Below are 16,989 nucleotides of genomic sequence, written 5' to 3' on the forward strand. Positions count from 1 at the left end.
CAGCTGCACTGCTGCTGTTTTGAAATCACATTTCAGGATGGATTTCTGGAGCTGTCCATGTTTACTGTATGAGTTCACTGATTGAATTAAAGCTATTGGTTTGCCTCAAACTCTGTGTGTCATCAATATTTTGCAGGCCAGATTCAAAACACTGCAGACCTGCTGCATCGCTTCAAAGTCTGTAAGTATGATTTAAGTTATTCTTTATGTTGTCAGGATCATTTACCAGCAAAAGAAAACATTAAACTGTTCAGAACCGAAGCTATGTTAGAGAGGAGATATTGTTTTTGTGCTGTGTGCGGCTGCTGATTTGTTCAGTGCAAAGAGGAGAATATCAAGTATAGCTGCAACGATTAGTCGAGCAAAAGAAAAATAATCGCCAATTTTAATAATTCAATCATCGTTTTAGTCATTTTAAATGCAGAAATGGAAGAAAATTATGTTTTCAGCTTCTCAAATATGCAGATTTCCTGCTTTTTCTTTGTCTTAAATCACATTAAAGTGAAATCTTTTGAGTTTTGGATATTATCATATTCTTCTCTATTTTCTGACATTTTACAAACTAAAAGATTTATAGATTAATCAGGAAGATAATCATTAATTGCATCCTTAACATCAACTTCTGCTGATTGCAATATTGTTTTTTTTGTTTTACGTCAAAGTTGATAAACTAGCTTTTAAAGTTCAGAAAGTTTCTGACTTTATTTCCTACGCTGCAGAGAAACGGTCTGTATATGTACTGTGCACGGCTTCAGCTCCACATTTCAATATTCTCAGTTTACTTACTGCATTTAACAGGCGCCCAATAAAGTATCTTCCGTGCAGGAGCAGTATTTTGCAGTTTTGATGTGATTTGCAAACCGTAGAATATACATCTGACCCCAGTATGTCAATAAATCCCGTTTCCAGTTGAGGAAAGTCTTCCCATTAACTCTTCCTCATTTGTCATCTCTCTCCTCCTCCCTCTCTCTCTACCCAGGGTCTACTTTTGCTCTGTGTCTTCTTACTTTTGCTCTCCAAGATGTATTGATAATTTCCAGCAAAAATAGGATTTCAGTTTATTCTACAGAGCAAAAGATCTAATAGCTGAGTCCTCAATTCAATTGTGTTTTACCGGAGTGGAGAACAATAAACAGGGAGGAGGGCTCCGCTGCAGACGTTCACCATGAGATTATTGTTCAAAAGAGATCTGATACGATTACAGGAAGCAATAGATGATAATTGCATCAGAACATGACTTTTCCTCGGCGAACACTTATATTCATCTGGGTTATGCATCGGCCCAAAACTGAAATGTGGCAACGCATGAGATGACATGGCCTGCTGGTGCCGGAGACTGGGAGTGTTCGCGGTCATCCCGGGGTCACGAGGCCAGTTATGATGCTCGGAGGACTCGTTTATCCAAAATAATACATTTCACCTTGTTTTTTAAAGCTGGGTAGTAAATTGATCGTCTATTACTAGTTTATTTTTAAGTTTCATAGTTTCTCAGATGTAAATATTTGCTTGTTTTCTTATTTTCTATAATAATAAAATATTATTTTATTTATTTGTTTACTTATTTGCACATATACACGTTTATTTAAGACTGTAAGAATTTAAGAAAAAAGTTAGAACTTATGTAAAATGGCTTATAAAGATGCATCCTCTATTACAATATCAATGTTATACTTAAAAAGAAAAAAGATTCTAATTAATTAAAGTTTAACGACTCAGCAGTAATACATTTATTGCAGACAACTTTTAGAAATCAAATATTTAATTGATCAATAATTAATAAATGGTTGTTGGTTGCAGCTGAATGTATTTTATAGCGATGACGTGAATTATGACCTGGAAACTGTATTGTGACACAGAAATGAAATGAAATATGTGTAATGTTTCTTTAATTAAAGTAAAAATTGCCAACCTGTAGACTTTTGACCGGATACATTTGAGTTATGTTTACATGTTTGCATGGTCTTAACCAATTAAATTTCAAAATAAAAGCCCATTTTTATGAGAATGACTGATGTAAACAAACATTTAACTGCATCAGAAAACATTAAATATACATAGAATTAGATGTTTTCCAATGTATCTATTAAAAGACAATGTGAGAGTAAAACATTATGTACCTCAACATTGTACTTGAGTAAATGTACTTTGTCCACCACTGATTACATTAGGCTGTATTGTACAACAGTATAGTGTGTAGTGCAACACTACAATAACATTACGGATCGGGTTATACATTTATTGCAATCACAAAATGTACAAATGTTTAATGTTACTATATTGTATGTTTTAGCTTCAGTATTAAAATCTACACATTGAAAACAAATGTGTTATGAGCATCTACTATATACAATAGAAGGACATTTAGGATTAAATACATAAGTGGTAAGTATGAAAGTGTGTTGTTGAAACACAAATGATCATAAATGAAGTGTGAGGATAATTAAGTTGTGATAGATAAAAACAAAATGTCTGCTTACTGCTCGCAGAATAAAGTGTCAGTAGAAATGTGAGCTGTAAGCTGTGATCCCTGTCACGAGAGGACGTGTGCGTTCTCCACAATCTGTGGAGAAGAAAAGCAAAACAAACAGAAAAACAAAATTGGAGTAATGACTCTCAGTTTGCCAGAGTCGGCTGTTTGGTAAAGAACGAGCGGTGGTGAGGGCCAGGCGGTGAAAGATGGCCACTTTTACAAGGCAAGACAATGCAAAAGAAAAATAACAAAACTGGCCAACTCTGATGGCCCCTGAATATATTGGGCACTCTGCCTTGTGTGTGTGTGTGTGTGTGTGTGTGGTGTGTGTGTGTGCCTGCAGCAGCAGCGGGTGGGGGGCAGAAGGGTTAAGTAGGATAGAAGGCACCCATACTTCAGATTGGCAGCAAGCTGCCGCAAGGATAATCTAATCAGGGGATGCAATTCAATTAGCCGAGGGTCTCTGGGGCCACCGAGCCAGGCAGCCGGTGGCAGCGCTGCTACCGAGGGCTCTGCTGCCTCCACACCCGACACCCCGACGCTAGCCTCCGCAGGGGCCCTGGACGCTCCGGATGAATGCAGATGAAATTTGAAATATGAAAATCTCCAATAATTTATGGAAGTTGTCAGGAACACGCTGCTGCTGGCCGAGGGGAGAGAGAGGGGGGGGGGGAGGGGGAGGGGTGTTATTTTTCTATGGAGGTAAAATTGTCTTACAGCTGCTGCTGATATTACAACACATTACAGGCGGGTGTATCTGAGCTGCGATGAGGAAACACTTCATGTTATTGCCATTCTGTTGTTTTTCATGTTCGTTGTTTTATTTCTGAACCTTTTAAAATCCAAGTGTACAAAACACACAAGTCGTTATTCAGAGAAGGACCTCGAGCCTGACCTCTGGCTCTGCACGTCATACAGAGGTGTGTCTATATGTGAGTCATTAGGTACACCTAACTGAACTAAAACAAGTTGAACTGTGTAAAACTGAACATTATAACCTTCGTGTAAGTTGGATTTAATGCAGGACTACATTAGTTTTAGCGTCCTGTACCTTCAGATCATTACAATAATTCTGTGGAGACAAACTCATTTTTGTAGTTTGTATCCTTGAAGTCTAATAAACACGCTGAATGTATTTCCTTCCTCATAGAACTTAAATCATGTATAGATCGTGTGCATGTGACGTCACGCTTACGTCCTAACCCGTAAGTCAGCCATGTTGGATGATATACACAGCCATGACGGCGTCCGTTCACGTGTGAGTTGCTGCAACGCTTCATAATTTTCTTTGTATTTAAACGTCTAAGATTGAAAGAAAATGCCAATCGTGTGCGCAGTGTATACTTGTGGTCATAACGCTACTCGTGACCCAGAGAAACGCTTCTTTAGATTTCCTACAATCCTCAAAACAACGATCCACAAAAGAGGGATGAATTACTGTCTACCGAACGCCGTAAACTGTGGTTTAGCAACATAACTCGTGAGGATTCAACAGAAGAAGAAGCACAATTCACCCGTGTGTGTGGCGTCCACTTTATATCTGGTAAGAGCTCATGCTAAAGCTATGTTTGCAATGTTTACGTTAAACATTTGTTGTTATGATATACCCGAACACTGTAAGACCTCACCTCACTCACAAACCACGGCGTGAGCGGTGTATCTCGAGCTCTTTGAGAGTGATTTACACGGGCATGGACGAGCACCCTGTCATCTTTCAGTGGTTTGGTAAGAAGACTACCAACCCAGCCAGAAACAAAGACATTAGAAGCATCTAAGCTCTTGTATGCCTTCATTTGTGCGTTGGTTGCCCACGACGTTTGTAGCACAAGGTAGTTCACAATATCCTGATATTCAATCGGCAGTGTACAGTATTTATCTTGGTGATCCTCTTAATCCTCAAACTGCTCTGAAACAATACTGCACACAGCTGTATCTGTGTCACATAGCTGTGACATGCACCTCCTCAGCAGAAGAGAGGAGCTGATGAGAGCTGGAGTAGCGGGGGAGGGTGGGAGGAGGTGGAGGAGATAGAAGATGGAGGGAGAAACCAAAGCACAGAGAGAAGCTCTTAGACAGATTATTGCTCATTAGAGGCTGCCTTGCACCGTACCATTATGTCAGGAGGAATCCTTTTTCATTTGCACAAATTTGCCTGGAATTTTTCTTATTTAGCCTGGCCTCCATTATCAGAGCTGGAAATCAGATTAGCGTATGATTATTCTCTGGCTCGCTTGCCAACATTTCCCCATGCGGCCAACGCCGGTGGCTTGGATTTGTCTTGCCCTTTCGCTAACCTCTGCCCACCAACAATGCACACAATCTCCGCCGCAATATGAAATAATTCAGTGCTGGATAGTGTGCTCAGCCTGAAGGCCCACGCAGGATTAGATTTGTTCATGCTGCACATAAGCACGTGTTTCCATGTCAGTCAGTAGGAGGACATCAGACAGTATATCTCTTTCGGATGCATCAATGTCGATATATATACTATAATGTGCATCTTATATGAATAGCGTGTGGCTTGTTTTTAACCATTATCATAATAAAACATCAGTCACAGGTGAATTTGTATACCTCGTTTATATGTGGGCGTGAGCATGTATGTGCATATATATGTATGTTTTTATTCTATATTTATTATCTCCCTGTTTGCATCGCACACAGAGAAAAAACGAGTATTTGGTGCTGATAATACTTCTACGTGTAAAGATGTTGTTTTCTTTACATGGCTGTACTTTTACTTAAAGGTTTTGAGTCGTTCTCCACCCCTGGTGAGGATAACTGTGCGTGTCAACATGACTATCAGACACCGTTGACACTTCCAGAAGTACAGAGAGGGAACAGGTGGAATGGTTTCCCATTGCTAAATAATCACTCCAATTAGGCAATTAAAAACCGAGGCAGAATCAAGTTATGGATACCCCATGAATCAGCCCCCCGGCACTAATCACAAATCAATAAAGACACGTTTGACTGTTACGCTTTCATTAACCTATTGCTTTTGAACTGCTCACACAGATTTTGTGTGGCTTTAATTGGCTGTAAAGCAATAATGTGTAATGTGTTGTTAGGCAGTTTTAGATTCATCAGTAAATAGTGTAAGTCGTTGATTATAATCATGAAAAGGGTGTTAAACTTAATAACAAATCAAATGTAAGCAGGGAAGACAACGAAGCTTCAATATGCACCTGCACATGTATGTTGATCTGTGTTACCGCCATCATTTTAAATTATGCAAAGACAGTTTTTAGTTTATTTAATATGAGAATTCCTTGACAATATGTCGACAGACGCTGTGTTTCTTTACTGAAATCTACATGCAATGTGCTCAACAATCATTCTAATAAGCTGCGATTGTCATAAAACATATTCAGATGTGTAGAATTTAGACTTATAGGGCAGATTTAAGTCTCTAAATCTTTATTCCTCTGCTTTCTGCCTGAACATAGTGAAATCCAAGAAATAAAATCTGAGCCTGCAGGTTTATTTTCCTCCTGTGGTCATGCATGTTGCAAATAATGTTCATTAATTGTGTCGTTCTGGTTGCATTTATGATTGAGGTTGTGCACCACACAGAGATTTGAGTGTCGCCTCAAACACTTTATTGTCTTCTACTCATAAAGAAAACTATTTATTGAGTGACGAGGAAAATGTGGTGCAAATTCAAGATCCACTGAAACTACCTTTATATCATAAATGTCAGGATTCAGAATGAAACTTTAGAATACGTCTGGATATATCACTTTAATCAATGTTTGGAAGATCAGAAATGAAAAGCACCAGGAGCAGTTATTGTGCGAAAACCTTTTTATTTATTTTCATTAAGAACATTAAAATGCAAAATGATATGAATCAATTACACGAGACAAAAACATATGGAAAGTATTTTGAAATGACATTTTCTAAATGGTTTAAAGCTCAATTTATTTCTTACACACAACAACAATTCAGACTTTAAGTGCATTTTGTGAATCTTCATTCAGCTTGTTTTAGAATTGTTCTAAGAGGACGCTTGAGATGTGACTTGCAGTGTCTTTGACTTGGAGTTAAAAAGACTTCTGAATATATATATATATATATATATATATATATATATATATATATATATATATATATATATATATATATATCTCCTTAATCAATGCATGGAAGAGCAGAGAACAAAACAACAAAGAGCTGATATTTGATGGGAACTTTGGTAGATTTAATTTGATGAAGGACATTAAAAATGCAAAAGATAAGACTTAATTACACAAGGCATTGCTAAGAAAGAACACCTGCAAAGTATTTTTTTGATTAATGTTTTAAAGCTCATTTAAATTCTAATAATAATAAACAACAAATCTGACTTTTTGGGAATTCAGCTTTATATTTTTACTTCAAGTCTGTTTGAAACACTTCAAATGTCAGTGCAACATTTGCAGGTGTTGAACTGTCACTAGATGCATAAACACTTCTCGTCCTTGTTCTCCACGGACCCTGCAGAGTAAAGACGGTCGTCAGGCCATCAGTCTCCGGCCCCGTCGCTCTCTCAGACCTTCATCCTGCCAACTCCAGCCAGGAGGGTCTGCAGGACATCGTGTAGCCACGCTGGAGTCACTGAAAGCTGTCTTGGTAGGAGCAGATTACTGCCTAATTGTGCTTTTCAGAGCTGCTGTGCGCTGGGGGTTACAACAGGGCTGCATGCGGTCTGGGGCCACAGCAGTGGATGCTGCACCGATGGAATCCAGCCTAGCAGGGTCTCATTGATCTGCTGAAGCAAAGGTCACCACAGTTATGCATCTGCAGGCTGAATGATGGCCACCAGAGTCGCAGCAGAGACGTCAGTTTAATCACTTTCTTGTGGTCAACTTTTGTTGGCTCGTGATCATTTCTAGCGTGTGTGAAAAGCAGCCTGCAGATCTCATTTACAGTTTGTTCATCCGCTTCCCTTTTTCCCCCATTATGCATCCTGAGACTGGATGATCCATCTCTCCCTCTCTTTCTCTCTCTCTCCACATCCTTCGTCTCTGCATCCCCCCCCCCCTCCAGCACTCCACCAGCCAACCCCTGCTATTTTCACCCCACACACATCCGTCGCTGCACTTATCCAGCCTCAGACGGCTGCTGGCTCGATAGCTAAACGGATTATCCAACAACAGAGCACCTCTCCTTCTCCCTCTCTTCCTCTCCCTCTCTCTCCATGCACTCCTCTCGCCGTGGGTCCTCGGAGGCGGAGGGGCCCTATTGAGCGGGGCCCGGGCTCTCCACTAGCCAGGCTCTTTATTGAGGCGTCTATGGGGCTTTATGCTGCCAGCGCTCGGCCTTGCCCTCGCCATCATCAATCATCCTCGGCTCCAGGGCTGCTATCACTGCCCAGACAGGCGGCCAATCGCAGCCTTCCAGGAAGCTCTATAGGAGACGAAGAGAGAAGCAGAGGGGAGAGAAGAAATAGAGAGAATCACTCTGTTTCTGTTGCTGCCAGTCTCAAGTCTGATTTGATTGACATCTTCTGTACCTTCTGGGTGCAAAAACACCAAGACTGGCCTGTGTGGAATCTGATTTGATCATGAAGTGAGAGTCTGAGTCATGAAAGCACATATAACCATGTTAAAATAATCATTATAGAAGGCATTTGGTAGCAATAACAGAGCCTTTTATGGAAGATCTATAGTAATCCTATAAGTTTGAATTTTAGACGAGGGGTTCAGTATATAAATATTGCAACAAAACTATGAATCCTCTAAGAAATAAAGCAATATTCTGACAGATGAAACCTGATAAGGTCATGGTAAACTCACTAATAAATGTCACAGCCACACGAGTTTCTATAAGAATAATGTAGCTTTACGTAAAGAAACTAGAAAGAGATGATTTCTATGTTTAAGCTCACTTTTTCTCTTTTTCATCAAACCTCAACAGTATGTCGAATTTCTACTCAAGTCTTAACTTGATTTTTCTTTTTCTCTTCTTCTTTTTTTTCAGCCCCATCTCTCTCCGCAGCCCTGAGCTCTCATCCTGCTCCAGGAGGAATAGGCCCAATTTGATTACAGACCTATTTTACAGCAGACGCCGGGGCGCAATAAAGGGAGAGAGAGCACGGAAACGGGACTCTGCCCATCAATTAGATCTCTATTAGCAGCCAATGCAGACCTCACCTCAGGAAACGCCGGGGCCCTGAAATTAAACAATTCTTCAAGCTCGACAAGCCAGTCAACTCTGCTATATGTTTGAGCGAGGAGGAGGAGGGCATGGTGTCCTCACCAGAACCACTATCCTACAATACCTGTTATAACATCATAAAGAATAATGGACCATATGGCTAAAAATACACAGGAATACAGTCGTGCTAATAAAGAAGAAACATAAAGCTCTAAACCTATTAGATAAGGTCACTACTACCAAAAACAAACTATAAATCCTATTATTGCATTGGGTATTTAGAGAATCATAAAGTGGAATAAGATCAAGAAGCATTGGCTCTCTCAGACATGACTTTAACAAATGTCTTAACAAAGACTATAATGAAATACAGTAATATTATAGTAATGTTACACCGGCTTTCCTTTGGTTCCTTGTCCTTTAACCTCCTTCCAGTGCCATTAATCTCCAACTGTTGACCTGCTGACCTGAGGCGGGACAAAATGTCAATATTGGATAATTAGCTGCTGCATTAAGGCCATTTAGAGAGGACACCTTGAGAGGCGTCTGCTGGGCCTTTAATTCATAATTGCTTTTTCAGGAAATTAAAAGTTTTACTTTGCAGTTTTCTAATTTCATCCCAGGTCCTCTCCAACAAGAGCTGCTGCGAGGTGCCAGATAATTGGGTTTTAGTCAATAGGATGTGGTATTTCCATGTTAACAGGGCTTCAGCGGTGGGGAAATGTGCAGTGCAGGGATGCAGGATCTGCTTCCTGTAGTTCCAGGCCAAAGACGCTATATTATATATAAAGACTTTATATTTATGAGTCCTTATCTGGTTTGTTACACACAGTAACCTGGTAAGAAAGACCATATCTATATATTTCCAAAATTCAGGGGAAAAGACATATTATTCTGCTAATACTACACAAGCAATATGAGTATTCATCATTTTAAACATGTCAGGTCCAGTTAACTTTGTGTTTGGGGGAAATGCTCTCGCTTTTTACAGCCAAAGGTTTCTGTTCGATTCATTTCTGTAGTCCTCTCTTTAACAATCTTCTCCTGTTTCTCAGTACTGCGGCACGTATTTCTCTATTTGCTCAATCAAAGGATGGCCATTTATCATCGAGAAGGACAGCTTTGCATTTTCTACCTTGCCCGCTCGGTTCCAGCACCAAATTCAGCATTTTTATGGAAAACTGCAGTCATTTTGATTGATGAAATCCAAAGATGTCCAAAACAATCCAGGGGATCCCCAACTGTGGCGCACCGGCGGGGTGCTCCAGTGTTGTCATTGTTCCGCAGAAAGAAAGGAGCGCGTCCGGAGAACACCAGGGGAAAAAATCACGATTTTCACTTCAAAAGAGGCAGAAAAGCAGCGTTTCTTTACAGGCAGTGGGAAAGTGGAGGAAAACCTTTTCCACTTGCAGACGAAAACAATACTTGCTTGGCTTTTTTCCTCTTGATGCATTCAGCTATATAGACATGGGCTAATAGAAACAGGCCAGAATAGTGAATTGATTATTTTACTGTGAGGGTTGATGTTATTTGTGTTCTCGCTGAATGGCTGGTGCAACACATCCCCCTGCATTCATCCGATTTGCGCATATAGCCTCATTGTGTGTCATGTAGCTGCGAAAAGTAAAATAACTATTCCTTAAAACCCATTTCAGAGCCGGGCTGCTCGTAGCTTTTATTTACCCACGCTTGTCTTGTTTGCAGTGATTCATAATGTCACTAGAAATGTCACCTGTCTGGCCTAATTGTCACCTTCTGTTATTAATACCAGGAGTGTTGCTCCCTTTTGCACCCGCGGAAATAAGCCTATATTGGGTACTTAATACAGCGTCACCCAAAGGGAGATTCAATAAATCTCCCTTTAACGGCGTTTCCCCTCAAAACTCCTTCAGGCGAGTGCAGGCCGTGTCAAGATTGCGATTGTGCGCCAGTGCTTAGGAGCAGCTGCTCCCAGGACAGACAAGCCCTTGTCAATTAGGCGGTGACAAGCAGGTCCTGCAACCGCCTGCAGGCGCTCCACCAGCCAGCAGTGTACAGTCCCCGCAATTAGTATCAATTTCTGTCGAGACCTCCTTGGAGCGCGCAGACACAGTCCGGGTAAATGGCCAAACATTGTCCGAATAATACCAAGAACCACAAACGAAAACGTGTAATGGGCCAGTGTCAACCGCGCGGCGCTGTGGGGAGAGGACAGGACAGAAACTCAGGATAGTTTCTAAAATAATAAATGAATTCTACTTCTCAGCAGCTTTTGGCAGGAGTTACTTTCATTAATCATGTTATTGTGAATAAACACGGAAACAGGAGGAGCATTATTACATCTTAAAGCACCCTTAAGAAAGGCGTAGGAGTTGTAACTAATGGCTTTATTAACGATTAATAAATCATTTACTAATGCTGTATAGATCTGCTAAAACCTCCCTCTGACCGTTCAACAGTGTATTTATAGAAAAAGGCTGCAGATGATTATGAATCTCTTATTATACTCAAACATCATGATTACAACGATATATTTATATATATTTTGTTATTATTTATTTCTACAATTGTGGGTACCGAAACAAGGCTCCCTTTATAAAGAGCTTTTACATTTTTGAACACATTTTGGGTTGCCAGGTTGTGAAAAATGTGAAAACTTCTAGTCCTTTGTATTTGGCATACATGCTTATTGATTTCTCACTTTCTAATAAGGAATCAAGTCTGTAGTTGTTGTTATTAACATCATTAATAAATATGAGATGGATAATTGGAGCAGATCATCCCCAGACCTGACGCTTTATAGATCAGTTATAACACATAGGAACACATTTGGGGTTGCCAGGTTGTGATTATACTTTGAGTATAAAGGGCTGTTAAGAAGTTAATAATTGGATTCTGGTCCAGATCATCTGCAGCTCTTTTCTGGAGATAAGTGGTGAAGCGTTTTCTAAACCTGCCAATCCACAATGTGTTCACACACAATGTGTATAGCTGATAAATCCATTACTGTTTATAAACCCTGATCCGTGAAGAGTGCCTCATCAAAGAGAGGCGTCCACTTTAGATTTACAGTCACAGCAGCCCAGAGGTGTTGGAAGCAAACTAAACTCTCTGGCTACTGAACCCAAACTGGTTTTTGGTCCTATGAGAGAGTAAATAAATGTCAAGCCAGCACTGTCACAACACTGACAACCCATAGAAGGATTGCTCACCAAGACCCTTTTGTAAACGGTGTCACCGCTAGCAGCTGGTGGTGGCATTCCCGGGCCTTGGACGCTGCCCTTTGGCCCCTGGGGGGTTGGACTCCGGACAGGGCGACCCAGCCGTCTCCACAGCGCCATGATAGCTCGGGTCAGCGGGGCCAAGTTTCCAGCAGGAAAAGCTGGGGCAAAGTCGGCGAACAAAAACCCCAAAGCTCACCAGGCCAGTGGGATCATTAGTATGAGCGTTTGTTTAACTAATTAGCAAGCTGGGCAGCAGAGGGAGGCTTGTATAGGCGACATGGACGTCATATATGGCAAAGGTATATGAGCATCCGTCAACTGCGTCAACACTGGATGAATGCAGTTTGCAGTTTTTTGACTGAAGCGCAGAAATCACGTGAAGATTGTGTTGATTTGAAAGCTTAGGGGGCATCAAGGAGCAGCTAATAATCCCTCACATATACATATGATGTACTGACAGCCATTAGCAAACAGTGAAGATGCAGGGAGTTGAAGCCACTGAGTTTGAGAACAATAAGGCGTTATTTTCAGGAGGAATATTGTCCCGCAGGGTTCAAAGTACAGGATGGGGACAGGGCAGCACACTGAAGTTCAAGAACAGTGCAAACAGCACATGTCAACAAAAGGAGCCACACAGCATTCAGCTGTGGTAGAGCAGGAGAAGTTGGGGGCGAGGGTCCCGCGTTAAATATGGGAAAGTTTGGGGAACGAGGTCGACGGGTCAAGAAAAGTAAACAAGAGAGCAGTCTTGATGACAGAAGGAATTTAATATCAAAAATACATAAATCTTCAAGTGAGGGCAGGCGCATAATGGGCACAAAGGAGGCGAGTGTTAGAGTCAACACAGATTGTTTTGTTGGTGATTAAATGGATCGGGCCAAGTTGTTAACGTTTAACACAAAACGTTGGCACTAGAATAGAGGTTGAGCAGAAAGGAAGGCCGTTCCCGGGTAGAGCATGGCAGAAAGACTCAGCTCATGCGCAGGGAGAGATCTGGCGCTACCGGCGTTTGCAAATACGCACGTTTAAAAAAAATAGTCCCATTACATTTGATTTGTTTAATTGAAAATAGGATTTTGATATTTTGCTATCCTGCTCTTATTGTGGGATTTGAGTCTTCCCTGTATGTGATGTAAATGGGGCTCTTTTGGCGTTTTTGCGCATTTACGCACGAATTTTACGCATTCTGGGAATCCTCATGGCTACATTGACGGATAATCTCAGTTCATTTGTGTTAAAATACACTGTCACTGCATGGATATTCTTCTTCTGATACAATGTCGACCTGAATCTTCCCATCCTGAAGGCATAAGCCCACATTTGTCTCCACATCCCCTCTGACTGCTGCCACGCTGGACGCTGAGAACTCTGTCTGACCTTCGCCCTCGCCCCTGCGAAGCCCTGCAAGTTCCCCGGCAGTCGCAAACAAGTCTGAATTCCATAATTCTTCGAGAAAAGGCACTATTAGGGAAAATCCTTCCTTTTTGACAATTTAATAGTGCAAACTAATCATCTGGTTGACACGGGCCATTCATCTCCGTACAGGCGGACAAAGACAGGGCCTTTTCCATAGGTTTGTCTGGACCCTGCAGTCAGACCAGCCTCTATTTCGAGATCAAGTGCACAATAAAAGCATTGTGACTGCGTAATGGCTATGTTTATGAAGCCACCCAAAACCCAGTGTATTAAATGCATTTTTTTTTACTAACGCCGAACTGAGAATAAAGCAGACTGATACAAAACTTTGTTTGTCTGCTTAAAGCAATCAAAACACGAAACAAAAGAAAAGATAGGTGATAAAAAACCAGGCGCCACAAAATTGCTTAAACCCCCCAAGTTATGAATTCGTTTCTGAATCAATTTAGCGGTGCAGGCATTTTCCAAACATCCTCTTGCGGGAGTAACAAGACAGGGAAATTGATCCGGTGAGACCTCACCTCTCGGTGCGCCTCAATAAAAGAGACATCAGCCTCTCTCGACGACTGTGTAATTTTTAATATATATGCAATAAATGTTCAATTTGTTTCCAGAAATGACGGGAAATAATAACGTAAAATTTTAAAGCCATCCATTACAGCCAAACAATGCTCATGCATACGCGCTGTGACGGAGAGTGCTTTGATTAATTCACGGTTTGATTGTGTTTGATAAAGCAATAACGTTACAGCGCTGGAAATTGGACCAGTTGGACCATTTTCCTTCCTGAAAAAACAAATATGACGGTGGCTAAGCTTTGATTTTTAGAAGATATACATCAATATTTAATCTATTAGGCACATAGATCACTTCTTTAAGAGGCTTGTTTTCCAGGTGGGGTCTGCTGAGCTCCAGGAGTGAATTTCCACACAAATTATCCAAATTATGAATGACACCCAATTATAGGTGTCACACTATTTCCCTTAGCAGTATTCATTAAAAGAAAAGTAAATCCTCAGACACTAAAACCCTCTATAGGATACACACATTTCATTTTATCTTATAAGCTCTTATTGGCTGGAAATTCATTAATTGTTCTGAATATATTAAATAATCTAATTGCATGATTATAATGTCACATTTTTAATGGTAATTCTAAAGTGTTTAATAAATAAAAGCTAGTGTTATACTGTCACAGTCCTCTGCAGATCATCCTAACAAGCCCTTAACACATGTATTGTATATAATAATAGTATTTATTATATATATTATTTATACCCAATGATGGGAATTGCACTTATAAACTCACTATTGCAACATCACAAGTCTCTGTAGGAAAGTGATCATTTAGGAGATCTTTTGTTTTTAAGATCTATTGAATAAAAGGTCACAATCGGTTCAGTTTCCAGTGCCACATTAAATGCTTGCAGCTCACACGTGGATATGTTCAGATGCAGGTAGAGGGGAGGCCGGGGGTCTCGGATCGCTGTAGACCTTGACACAAAGTGCATTAAGTTGGCTGATCTCTCTCAAACCGTTTGATTAATTCACTCCCATTCAAGCCCAAGCGAGCAAGGAGTGGAGGGACGTGACCAATGACATAATAGGCTCTGTCAAGCAGCCTTGCAAAACGCCCAGACCATTTGTGGTGACAATCCTGATGCCATCAGTTCCATTATAGACCCCCATTCAACCCAGAAACAAACATAGCTTTACTCCCAAAAAGGGAAAAGTCAGCTTTCTATGTCAATAGTTTTAGGCTCAAGGCTCATTGTGGGCATCAGTTTCCCTCCAGCCTTTAAAGAACACGCTGTTTTTACACCAAAGACAAAATAAAAGAATATTTCTGCAGATCCCTTAAGGAATATTGCAGAGTTTACATTTGTTAATAATATTTTAATAATAAATTGTAAATAAAAAATGCACTTTCATTGTAAAAGAAACAAAATGCTGCCTGCATTATACAACAAAACAAATGTTAAATGTTAATTGTATTAAGATTTAACTCTTCACATCCCTAAACCTGCAGAAAGCTGACCTGTGATAATTACAACAGATGTCTGTGAAAGTTGTGTCTTTGCACACGTGCAGAAACACTTTGGAGTAAATTAGATGCTGAAAGATTTGCATAAAATACATATATACAGTAGCACAGACCATGAGGAGGAAGTGTAGCAGCATCAGATGCTTTATAGACTCGAGCCTTTGCTATAAAATGGATGTCTTGCATGGAAGGGAAACGCTCATGATGAAAGCTAGAGGCCGAGAGTACAGCCTGTGTTATGCATCTACCATGTTAGAGCAGCAATCTGCAAGAAACTCCCAGAAACAGTGTTCACATCAAACCCCCCCCCCCCCCCCCCCACCATCCTACTTTTGTCTTTCCTGCAAATATTGAAGGCAAGATGTCAACAAAAACTGTTATTATTATTATTATTATTATTATTATTATTATTATTATTATTATTATTATTATTATTATTATTATTATTATTATTATTATTATTTGCACATAAAAAAAGCCAAAATAACAAAGAATATTTACAACAGTTGCTTTCGACATGGAAACACTGAAGTAAACTTAACCAATGAGCTGCTGCAATAAACCGAGAGCCGTGACCTCCATACTGTAGAAACATTATTACTAATAATATTATTACTACTAATATTATTACTAAGAGTTAATGTTTCATGTTCTGTTGCAATTTGAGTGTTTTTAAAATAAACTGTGTTTCTACTGAGAGGAGGAAAATATTTCCCCGTTATCAGAGGAGATTTTACATTTTCTATTTATAATTTCTATTTTATTCTAATCACTAATACAAATATAGCGTATTAATTAAAGACTTTTTTTTGTATAATTCACTATAAATCACAGGGAATTCTTTCCCATCATGGAATAATCGTGAAGGGTCTTGTGAAACGCCTTCTTTAGATCAGGCAACAAAGAGATAAAAGGCAGAGAAGTCTGTTGATAACTCGCTTTATTGTTTCTTTAACCAGTTTGAGGGAAATGCACCGTGTCCTCCTTGTCCTCCCTATCACACCAGCTCTTTCTTCCCGTCGTCTTCCTCGCTTGTCCCGATTTTCCTCCCTTACCACACCCTGTTTGTTTTGGGCCGATAGATCCACAGACTGAGATAGAGCGATTACAAGCGCATTCCTTCCAGTTTGCACGACTGTTTATTTCTTTTAGAAAGCTTTCACTTTGGTCTGTCACTCACCCTCTGTTCTTTCTTTCTCCTGAGAGCTTTAAAAGGAAAGGATTAAATAAAATGTAAAAAAGAAAGAAAGAAAAGCGCAGAGAAAATTAATATTATTGTAATTTATAAGGCCTATTATTCTGGTATTAGTTATATTATTAACGTTATAGTCGTAGCAGTACTCACTGTTATAAATACAATAAAATAATACGATTAATGATGATAACACAACAACAACAATAATAATAATAACTAATTACGCTATTACCAAACTGTAATGTTGAAGCCTACATTATTTATGTAATATCATCATCTGACTTTTCTTTTTTTCAAGGTATTATTCTAAAATAACCCGTAATTAAGCTTTTAATTTAGCCTTTTCTTTTCTTTTGTAAATAAATAGTCATTGATCCTATGAGGTGCAGTAACCTGTCTTTATTGTACAACTTGACCCGTGCAAAGAGGAAAGTCAATTCTCGAAACTGCTCGAAAGTGTCTGAAGAAAAACCAATATCTCATTATTAAAAGAGACCAATTACAGGATTTATTTTAGTTT

The sequence above is a fragment of the Cottoperca gobio genome, chromosome 10 (genome assembly GCF_900634415.1).
Source record: "Cottoperca gobio chromosome 10, fCotGob3.1, whole genome shotgun sequence".
In the NCBI taxonomy this organism is placed as follows: Eukaryota; Metazoa; Chordata; class Actinopteri; order Perciformes; family Bovichtidae; genus Cottoperca; species Cottoperca gobio.